We start from the raw sequence: 12,623 nt of genomic DNA on the forward strand, positions 1-12,623 counted from the left end.
TGACATGTGACTGGGAGTGTTGCAGTGTTGACCACACCCATGACACGTACCACATATGTTGGGCCACTTGGCTTCGGGTGTTACAGTGTTAACCACACCATGACACGTACTACATATATTGGGCCACTTGGCTTCGGGTGTTACAGTGTTGCACACACCCATGACACGTACCACATATATTGGGCCACTGGGCTTGGTGTGTTGCAGTGTCAAACGGTCATGACACGAACCACATATATGTTGCCACGTGGCTCCGAGTGTTGTAGTGTCAACCACACCCATGACACGTACCACATATGTTGTTCCACGTTGCTCCGAGTGTGGCAGTGTCAACCAGTCATGGCACGTACCTCATATGTAGTGCCACGTGGCTTCCAGTGTTGCCTTGTTGATCACACCCATGACACGTATCACATATGCTGTCAGTGACATGTGACTGGGAGTGTTGCAGTGTTGACCACACCCATGACACGTACCACATATGTTGGGCCACTTGGCTTCGGGTGTTACAGTGTTAACCACACCATGACACGTACTACATATATTGGGCCACTTGGCTTCGGGTGTTACAGTGTTGCACACACCCATGACACGTACCACATATATTGGGCCACTTGGCTTCGGGTGTTACAGTGTTGACCACACCATGACACGTACCACATATATTGGGCCACTTGGCTTCGGGTGTTACAGTGTTAACCACACCCATGACACGTACCACATATATTGGGCCACTTGGCTTCGGGTGTTACAGTGTTGACCACACCCATGACACGTACCACATATATTGGGCCACTTGGCTTCGGGTGTTACAGTGTTGACCTCACCCATGACACGTACCACATATATTGGGCCACTTGGCTTCGGGTATTACAGTGTTGACCACACCCATGACACGTACCACATATATTGGGCCACTTGGCTTCGGGTGTTACAGTGTTGACCACACCATGACACGTACCACATATGTTGGGCCACTTGGCTTCGGGTGTTACAGTGTTGACCACACCATGACACGTACCACATATGTTGGGCCACTTGGGTTCGTGTGTTACAGTGTTGACCACACCATGACACGTACCACATATGTTGGGCCACTTGGCTTCGGGTGTTACAGTGTTGACCACACCATGACACGTACCACATATGTTGGGCCACTTGGCTTCGGGTGTTACAGTGTTGACCACACCATGACACGTACCACATATATTGGGCCACTTGGCTTCGGGTGTTACAGTGTTGACCACACCATGACACGTACCACATATGTTGGGCCACTTGGCTTCGGGTGTTTCAGTGTTAACCACACCATGACACGTACCACATATGTTGGGCCACTTGGCTTCGGGTGTTACAGTGTTGACCACACCATGACACGTACCACATATGTTGGGCCACTTGGGTTCGTGTGTTACAGTGTTGACCACACCATGACACGTACCACATATGTTGGGCCACTTGGCTTCGGGTGTTACAGTGTTGACCACACCATGACACGTACCACATATATTGGGCCACTTGGCTTCGGGTGTTACAGTGTTGACCACACCATGACACGTACCACATATGTTGGGCCACTTGGCTTCGGGTGTTTCAGTGTTAACCACACCCATGACACGTACTACATATGTCCATGACACGTACTACATATGTTGTTCCGATTCACTTCAAGTATTGCAGTGTTAACCACACCCATGGCACGTACCACATGTCAGGTGGTTTACAGTTTTGTTGTCATGACACGTACCACATATGCAGTGAGTGACATTTGACTTTCGGTGTTGCAGCGTTAAGCAGAGTCATTTACCGTATATATATTAATAATTTTACGTACAACACCGACTGTGATTTCTGGTGATAAGACACTGGCTGACAATACAGTCACCACAAACCATACCACTGTTCCCTAGTCAATGTAGCACTTATATTACGGCGAGAAGGGAACATTTCATTATAGTCTGTTTAAGCATCCATTTTCAGACATATCCAAATTATCCAACAACCAGGATGTAACGAAAAGGCTGCCAGATTGTGCAAAATTGTTTCAATTCCGCTTTAAAGAGAATAGGGGATATGCAGCAACGGATGAAGTATGTATATACATCCTAATGTACATTCTTGGTATGGACCCGTGAAGGTCCGGGTTAGAGAGAACCTTCAGTAACCCATGTTTGTCGTAAGAGGCGACTAACGGGATCGGGTGGTCAGACTCGCTGACTTGGTTGACACATGTCATCAGTCCCCAAGGCACAGATCGATGCTCATGCTGTTGATCACTGGATTGTCTGGTCCAGGCTCGATTATTTACAGACCGCCGCCATAAAGCTGTAATATTGCTGAGTGCGGCGTAAAACTAAACTCACTCACTCACTCTTGGTATGAGGAAACTGAACTGAGATTTGCATACTTAGCACTCAGGGGTCGCCAACAGTGACATTAGAGGACAATTCAAGTACTGACTATGCAAATAATGTTATGCAGGTGAAAGCAGTATTACAGGGTTATTACATGTTTGTCGAGCCGTCGGGTCAGGTCTAAAACACAACTGAGGATTTATGCATACCATCATGAAATATTCTTACCAGGTTTAAACTTTATCATGATTATGTTACATAACTTTTATGTTTTTTCTGATGTTTAGTTTTCTTCTAATCTAATCTTAATGAATTTAAATTCATTTTGTAAGTGTTGGAGTTAATGTAACAGTGTTTGTGAATGAGTTGTTTCTTCTCTCCTTCAAATGGCCTGATTTAACCGGTAAATAGTGACTGAAAACTTAAGGGCACCCAAAGACTATCAACATACTACAAAATATGAACTGTCATTTTCCACAATTATACTCAGTTTCAATGGAACCTTTGAAAGATTTATCTCTTGCATATATCCAGGATTGCAAGTTAATTAATGTCCTATCATGTTAGATAGCCTTGGTTTGAAACACTTGTAATATCCATATGCGACAGGTCGAAATCGCCATATGTCCGTTCATGCATGTTTCGATTAAGGTTTCCATAACTTTATCCTTAGAAAATAATTCATACATAATTAGAGCGGCTGCACTGTTAACCCTCCGACACTCCGGAGATTGGGATTGTCGGGCAGTTGCGACAAGCGGACGTGGGAGCTTGGTTAAGGGAGGCAACTCCGTACGGCTAATTTGGGCACAACACTGCTGATGAGAGGTCTATTAGCAGCATTTTTCATGGGGTATGTGGGACTTAATGAGCATGTGAATTGGAAGTTAATGAATTCCTGTTTGTTTTAAACTGTTGTTCATAGTGTGTAAATTTGGGTCCATTTGTGACTCACATCTGTTGTATAATTATCCGATTTTGAATTTATAGGTTGGTTGCTTAACGCCGCACTCAGCAATATTCCAGCTATATGGCGGCGGTCTGTACATAATCGAGTCTGGACCAGACAATCCAGTGCTGATCATGAGCATCGTTCTACGCAGTTGGGAACCGATGACATGTGTCAACCATGGGTTGCTGAAGACCAATTCTGACCCGGATATTCACGGGTTGATTTTGTTGACCTCTGAAAAGCATGACAGTTCTTTCCTGAAGTTTCAACACATGGAGACGGTGCCGGGTGATCACACAAGGAATCATTTTGATTACGTGACCAGACACAGAAATGACATTCATTCACTGTGGAAAGTCCGTGTGTGGCGAAATTCAGTATGTAAGGGAGGTAATCGTGTCGTAGTGAGGTGAAGTGAGGTGAAATGGGGTTTTACGTCGTGCTTGAGAATATTTCGCTCATATGACGACGTGCATGCGTGTGTATGTGTATGTGCGGCTGCTTGTACTAGCCCAGACTGAAGCTGGTTTTATAGTGCTAGCCCACTGACATACCATGCCGCAGTGAAGCATGAATACCCCACTCAGACACATTATACTGACTCCGAGCCGACCAGTCCTTGTTGTACCCATTAATGCCGAGCGCCAGGCAGGGACCAACAAGTACCATATTTTAACGTCTTTTGGTATGACGCGGTCGGGGATCGAACCCGCGACCTTCCACTCTCCGGGCTGACGCTCTAACCACTACACCACGGAGGTGGTCTCGTGTAGTAGTAAAAGCATGTATAAGAAGTAATATTATTTGCAAATAGACTAACATCATTCCATCATAATAAATGTCTGCTAGACGTTGAATCAAGTGTACGATTCTGACTAAATCCGAATTAGGGAATGAGCTGAAATCAATACTCTTCATGTTACTATATCAATGCTTGTGTGATTCAACATTTTGAAAAATGAATTCATTGCAAATTTGATTTGTGCGTCATGGTAATAACGTATCAATGATTTGTTGCCTTCGTGTTGATGCTTACATTTTTCACTACATTTGTGAAGGAATATTTTGATGAGTGAATATAGCTTTACGCGGCTTGTAGCGCTAGCGTTATTCCACTAACTTCACTACAGAAAACACCAAAAATAGGACTAGGAAATAATACCCGGGCCATCGGTGCGACGAGTAAAGCATTACTCCTATCCAACCGTACTGAAGGCTATTTTATTGCACTGAGATAATGTTTTGTTTCCTGTACTCAGTAACCAGTGCCTGTTTATAGAGGATCGGGTTGTCAGACACAGACACGTGGTTGGTTGTACGCCATTCCATACCATCAACAATCTTGTCACCCATTGAACATGTCTGTCTCAACGAAATTGGCGTTGCCCTGCAGGCAGAATGGAATTGAGTGAAACACTTTGCCATTTGTTTATGAGGATGCCTCGTCGAATCTGGGATTGTCTTGAGAATAGAGACGGATTAAAGCGGTATTCATGTGTTCGAACATGCCTGACCACTCTCAAAGAACTTGGCGCTGCCCTTCATGCAGAATGGGATGGAAAGACATTGGACGTTGGTCAGGAGTATGCCTCTTCTTGGGAATATACGCGTACTAACGTATATTATTGACCTTGACTGTTCATAGTTAATCACGTGATGGATACCTAACAAAATCTATGGCCATCTGACGTTCAACGACTAATGCAAATGCCACTAAGATGTCCCTGTCTTACAGTTAAACTATTTCTCTCAATATCAATATTTGTGATATATTTTATTGTGTATCTCCTACTTATTCCCAATGGTCACATGACCCAGGCGCCGAGCAGTCACGTGGAATTACAGACTAATGCTTAGTCTCCGAATGTATTATAATTGTGACACAAACAAGCACTTATTTTAGATTGTCGATGGAAGACTCAGGACCTGATGAAATCTGGACTTGCTTCATTACCGTTGCACAAAAGGCTAGGCAGAAGAGTAAAACAGTGAGGCTCAGTGACTATGAGACCAGAGACCATATAATAAATCATGATCTCTGGTGAGACAGACTTGTGGAAATATAGCATGCACTGATGATCACCATTGCGGAGAGAAGTGAAGAAGATTTTATGACCACTTCACGGTCGGAACGGCACCGTCCACTCACACATCCCGTTTGACTAACGCTTAGTCTCTGAATATATGTCATTTTGATGGTTAGAAATAATGCAATTTATATTGAAAAGGAGTCCCAGTGAGACGGAGATTAAGAACCTGGCGAAATGTAGGCTTGCTTCATGTACGGATTTAGCTTTGTAGAAAGGGCTGGGTGAGTGAGTGAGTATGGTTTTAGGCCGCTTTTAGCAATATTCCAGCAACATCACGGCAGGGGACACCAGAAATGGGCTTCACACATTGAACCCATGTGGGGAATCGAACCCGGGTCTTCGGCGTGATGAGCGGACGCTTTAACCACTAGGCTACCCCACCGCCCCTCACGGACTGTCAGACACACTAACATCCCGGTGACATTCTAAAGCAGTGGTGCGTTATGTATTATCATACACACGGCCTCAATATGACACATCCCCTGTAATTGATTAGCAGCTAGGCACATACAGCTACTGATCGATAGATTCGTTATACAAGATGAAGGTTGACACGAAGCTGAAATCAATTATAATGTTTGCATGTTTCGGATCTCTGCCATCTCATCGTTGAGCCCATCTGGTGCCGGTTGTAATGAACCTTGTGAGTAAATAACAGTTAGTCTTTTCTGAAGCTTTGCGTCTGAACGATGCATAAGTTGCGCCAATATGCATTCATGTTACATTCTCTGTGGCAGGAGCTGCAGCTGGTAGGGTGATATTGGATTAATGTCACGGTCGGGATTATTGAGCTTATTCAGCAAGAGCTTGTTTCGCTGGACAATGAAACCTATGTAAGTGGTTTCATGTAATATTTTACATGATTCGACTGCTGTGTGTGAATGTGTTAGAGTGGAGACAGTGAATGTGTTCGAGAGAAGTGGCGCACATGTCAAAATTTGGTGTTAGCAACACGATCGAACCCTCTTTCTTTATGTATCCCTTGTGGATTTCCTGTAATACGGAATGTTTGGATTCTTCAGGTCATCTCCTGTACAAAAAGTCTCTGAATATATAACATTTTGATATGGGCAAGTATCTACTTTGTGTGCTGGCGATTAGGTGCCTGCCTGAGGGTGTGGGTTCGAATCCCGGATGGGACGCAACCCAACAAAAGTACAAGAATATCTACTTTACTAAGAAAGTGTAATTCCAAATATAACATTATGTTAGATAATAAAATTGTAAAGGAACCCCAATTAAAAGGGACATTCCAAACCTGAAACTGAAAACAATTGACATGCTGAATATTTAGGCTGTCTCATCACGTGTGCGGTAAGGGCGGGGTGAATAACGCGATCCAGAGACACCAGACAGACTGACAGCCCGTGCTGCACGTGGTGGTGTTTGGGCTGTCTCATCACGTGTGCGGTAAGGGCGGAATGAATAACGCGATCCAGAGACACCAGACAGACAGACAGCCCGTGCTGTACGTGGTGTGTTTGGGCTGTCTCATCACGTGTGCGGTAAGGGCGGAATGAATAACGCGATCCAGAGACACCAGACAGACTGACAGCCCGTGCTGCACGTGGTGGTGTTTGGGCTGTCTCATCACGTGTGCGGTAAGGGCGGGGTGAATAACGCGATCCAGAGACACCAGACAGACTGACAGCCCGTGCTGCACGTGGTGGTGTTTGGGCTGTCTCATCACGTGTGCGGTAAGGGCGGAATGAATAACGCGATCCAGAGACACCAGACAGACAGTCAGGTTCGTGCTGCATGTGGTGGACGAGCAGCTACCCCGCACTGTCTGGCCTCGGTATTATGGAAATACTGCATGTGAGCAAATGTCTGTTGGTATATTGTCGCCGTTGTTTGTGGTGTACTGGGATACTTTTCAGCGCCATACTGTGAATCCACGTATCTAGTGTACGTATCATGTATATGAATACACGTATCTAGTGTACGTATCATGTATATGAATACACGTATCTAGTGTACGTATCATGTATATGAATACACGTATATAGTGTACGTATATCATGTGTATAGTGTTTGTGAATCCACGTGGTAACCGTGGTCGAGTCCAATGAGGAATTCAGGGTGGTTGCAACACGAATACTACCGATGTGCCTCTTCCGTTCGTCACTTGAACAAGGGAGAATAGAAGACGAGAACTGTTTGCTGGGGACTATCCCTGCTTTAACATCACTATATCAACTGTTCATATCTGCATCTCGTCTAAACCTATCATCCCTGGAACAGTATGAAATGTGCCGTTAATGCAAGAGATGGATGTCAGGTGTGTGGTGTGTCAGGTGTTCAAGGTGTCAGGTGTGTGGTGTGTCAGGTGTTCAAGGTGTCGTGTCACTGTACCAGGATACAACACGTCACACATTGTAACCCGGATGTAACAAATTCGATACACCGAATGAGCATGCTATTGTTACAGAAACTCTCTATCTCGCTTTCAATCTCCCCCCCCCACACACACACACCCCACCCCTCCCTCTCCTCTCTCAGTAACTCTCTTTCATTAACAACTCTCTATCTTCCAATCTCAACTCACTCTCTCTCTCTCCGTCTCTCTTAATCTCTCTCTCTTTCTCTCCCCTTCTCACTCTCCCCATCCCATTCTCTCACCCTGTCCCTCTCTCCCTCTTCCTCCCAGCTCTATGACTTTAAAGAAGGCCAGTCCGCAACTGTAGATCGACACACTATCTGCTGTTTAAGATAATCCTTTGATCTCACCGCCAACCAGGCAGATTACAACCTACTAACCTCATAAGGCACATTCGTCTTTGTACTGCTCTACAAACAAGGATGACATGCAAATCCCATGTAGTGATATACAATGTACATGCATGCAGATATATCAATAGTCCTGATATGCCGAAACGTTGTCCAGTTTCCACTTTACGAAAATACGGACTTGTCGGATATATACACCTTATTTCGACAGTCGAACTGCGAGTTTGCTGAGATGTTGGTTTGCTGTATTATTATTATTATTATTAGTAGTAGTAGTAGTAGTTGTTGTTGTTGTTGTTGTTGTGCAGTCGGGCTATAGTCAGTTATCAATGAATTATCAACGATAACGTATTCACTGTGTTTCGCACGCCGCAGACCAGCCCACAACTATGGAGGGTATCTGCCGAGACGGATGGTATCTGACCTTGCTTGGATGACCTTGACAGTCACGAGGATCAGATGACCACTATATCAACGTGAAACTGTTCGTGGGAGTTACATACACACATTCGTCACAACTATTCTCAACAAACCACGTACCTCATGTTTTAAGCCGCTCTTTTGACCACTATGTATGTTTAATATGGTGATACTTTGACCTGAGATAATGATACGGCCTATGTGTTGTTGTACGGTCTCGTGGCTCGAAAGCACGGACTTTTGCTCGATTTTCCACATGGGTACAATGTGTGAAGCCCATTTCTGGTGTTCCCAGCCGCGATGTTGCTGGAATATTGCTGTAACCGGCGTAAAACCATACTCACTCACTCAGTCACTAACTGTTTCAGGGCTTGATTACCTACATTCGCGGACATGCTTTTCACTCGACCTTGGGCACGTACAGAAAGAAGTCAAGCTGATTACTCGTTCACCCACAACACACTGAGACTTATCACAGCTCCACTGCCTTATCACCAACCGCGCTGACAAAGCACTTGCCACAATGCACCATTCACACATGAATATTCACAGGATTGTGTCCAAACAAAAGGAGTATAATTTTTATGAGGACTGTTTGCGAACTGCTGCCTTGTGTTGTGTGATCCCCCAGGGTGTTGTTTTCGCCAGTTCGGATGATTGTAGCTATTTACGTGGGTATATGATACAGAACTGTTCAGCTGGCCGGCCTCCTGTTCAGCTACCCGTGTCCATCTAAAGTAGTTAGCCCTTGTGTGGCGCTGTTTGCCCGGTCTATACCTGACCGAGGACTGCAGCAAACCTAATCACCTATTTGTTTATGTTCTATCTGAATTTCTGTGTCGACATGGCGACAGAGTGAAGCCGCGACAACAACGGGGTCGGCAGTGAGGTCGTGTATCCTGTTTAACCAGTTGACCCTTTCCCTATACAAATGGGACAAGGTCAGACAGGTGATTTCGCAATTAGGGGGAGGGGAATAATGCGGTTCGGGAATTGTTAGACAGGGGAGCGGTTAGTTGTAAGAAAATATTTTTTTAAGCGCGCATTATTTACATTTCTTTCAGGAAATCTATCTCATCAAACTATAATTCCAGGTAACAGATTAAGTTGGGGCGCGGCTTAAGGTATAAAATAATGATTTAGTCCAACTCTGTGTATTACTGTGTAAGGAAGGTGATGTGTGGGGTGAGTTGACAGCTGGGACCATCTTTCCCTCCCCTCTCCCTCCCTCTCGTGTGTGTCCCCGCCCATACCGCTATCCACTGAGTTCAGGGGTAGTTCGCTACTGAAACTGGGCATGCTTTATCAAGCTGCCAGATTTATTTGCTCAGCATGATGACTCACTGAAGGATTCCCCGCTGTCGGCCAATCCCACTCAATGAGCTGGCCCTTCCCGCCTCACTGTACTCCGATATCTGAACTAGATTATCAACATGACACCGCGCGCATGTTCAGAGCGCTGTCGGCTGTGCTGATGCTGCAGCTATTGATCTGAACCGATCTGAACTTCTGCTGGATGCTCAGGTAGCTACCAGGGCGTGTCAGCGAGGAAATCATTTCAGCACGCACGCACGTACACATAACCTATGTCAGTTTACAAGTGACACCCCCATGTCCACTTTCAACAGTTCTCCGTAGTTCCCATTTACCGAATAGAATTTTATTTCAGTAACAGGCCTCTTGTCAACAAAGTATAAAAATAGACATACATCCTTGATAATATAAACATTTTTACTCTGTAATATTGATATAAAATTAATAATTGATGGACATTTACTAAAATATTTTGATATGTACTTATATCTGATATGAGAATATGCATCACAGATATAAAACACATGCCATTCATCTTCAACAACGAAGATACCATTTAATTTACAAAACAGGCAATGCCTTTCATTATATGCAACATATATGTTGTTTTGTAATACTTGTCCCGATAGACAAATGTTATATTAAATCGACAATTGCTCTTTCCTTGCTTTCTTAATTCCGAGCGATTATGAAATATTGAAATGAGGTCCATGGCAAATTATTTGAAACGTGTCGACGATCGTCACTTCTGAGAGGTGTTCCCAATGAATATTTGCAAACCGTTATTTAATTTGAACTGTCGTTTAGAAACCACACTCGGCAGAGTGACAGGCCGTTAAGTTGTTTTCGGTGTAGATTTTTAAAGATTTTTGTGATAATACTTATACGTACGACACACGATTTGGGAAAAACGACGTATTGGGACCACGTAAAAGATGGAAGTATCTAGCTATTGATGCATGGTAGTCCGTCAGTTTATACATCGATATCAGAGTTCAATACCTTGTTAGATATCCTGTGTGTTCAATAGACATAGTGCATTGAAGATGTACATAGGCTCCGCTCTTCTCGACAGTATATTGCTCGTCTTCAATTGGAATTGTACATCAGTTTCCCTCAATACAAAATATCGGTAACAACATCTGTAACTTTCTCACTATACAAACGCTTAGTCCCTGAATATATACAATTTTGATAGAAACAAATTACCCCAAGTTAATTGAAAGAGACGGGAGATTCAGAACCTACAGCTTGACCTGGGGAAATCTAGACTTGCTTCATTTAGGGCTTTAGCATTACATAGAGGGCTAGACAGTAGGGAAAATAATGCGGTTCCTGGACTGTGAGACAGAATACGCTCCCTGGAATCACGAAATGTTGAGACCCGTGAATATCCGGGTTAGAACTAATCCTCAGGAACCCATGCTTCTCGTAAGAGGCGATTAACGGGATCGGGAGGTCAGGATCACCGACTTGGTTGACACACGTTATCGTATCCCAATTGCGTAGATCGATGCCCTTGCCGTTTATCACTGGGTTGTCTGGTCCAGACTCCATTAGTTACAAACCGCCGCCATATAGCTGGAATATTGCGGCGTAAAACAACAAATTCCAGCCACTGAACTTTGAACCTCGGGGCGTGCTCAGCTGGAAACTATGTCGAATAAAGCAAGGAAATATTATTTGTGTGAAAGTATATTATCATATCGCACACTACTGCATTCCATTATTAAAACACTAACAAATTGAATCTGGGTATATTTGAACTGTTAGAGTGGTAAATCTGGGAGATCCCTACAGATATTCCCGGCTGGAAGGGGGTCCCCAGCATGCAGTGCGAGATGTCTGTATGGAGAGGGTGGTCATCATTCCCAATACCATGGGCCGTGCTCATGATACCAATCACTTGACCGGCTGGTCCACACTCGAATATTTACGCGTAAAATACGACACGAACCTTCAACCATGTTAATGACTTTGTTTGTATTTTTACTTTTGAAGCTTACAAGATATCAAATTGAAACTATGGAACACATCCAATTTATCTCATTGGACTGAGGTGAGGTAAGGGTAAGATGACTGGTTATAACGAAATCGGATATGGCGAATACTCGGTTAAACCCAGCCAGGTCAATGCCTTTGTGTCTATGTGTTCGGATACGATGAAGTGATGACATCCCGCCATCTCTAGCGTTTACCGTTAATATGGGTGTCTCTCACACTTTGACATAGATATGCAAACTGTTGCATGATACATTGCAAGTATCCTGAAAAAAGTTGTAACATTTTCAATGTACAACACGATAGCTGCAATAAAAACCCGAACCCTGATACACTTAATCAAAAGTACGTATTCGAAGGTACCTATTTCAAACAAAGCAAACGAATCTTAAAAAAACGCCAACGAGGGGGCGTGGCTTCACAGTAATAGTGTAAACGCAGCCTAAGACAGGCTAGGTCTTCAAGCTGATCAAGTACTAGCCTTGCTCCAAGGTTGTACTGAATACTAAACCCATAGTATATGGATGTATAGTAATTCTATCCTTTAAAGAGGCAAGTTTAGATAAGGACGCCAGTCTGTTATGCATATTTTCCCTTTAGAAATTTTCGATCTAATTATTAATTATCACCTTAGAGACTTGTGCAAGTCTAATCAAGTTCTAACAAAACTAACACCAGCTGGGTACAGCAAAATACCGGATCGTTTCGTTAGCTGCAGGGACACTTGTGTTGTACACTGAAACGGAAAATGCCACGAGGCAC

Source organism: Haliotis rubra, unplaced genomic scaffold (assembly GCF_003918875.1).
Source record: "Haliotis rubra isolate DU_JTF1 unplaced genomic scaffold, ASM391887v1 Scf454, whole genome shotgun sequence".
Taxonomy (NCBI): Eukaryota; Metazoa; Mollusca; class Gastropoda; order Lepetellida; family Haliotidae; genus Haliotis; species Haliotis rubra.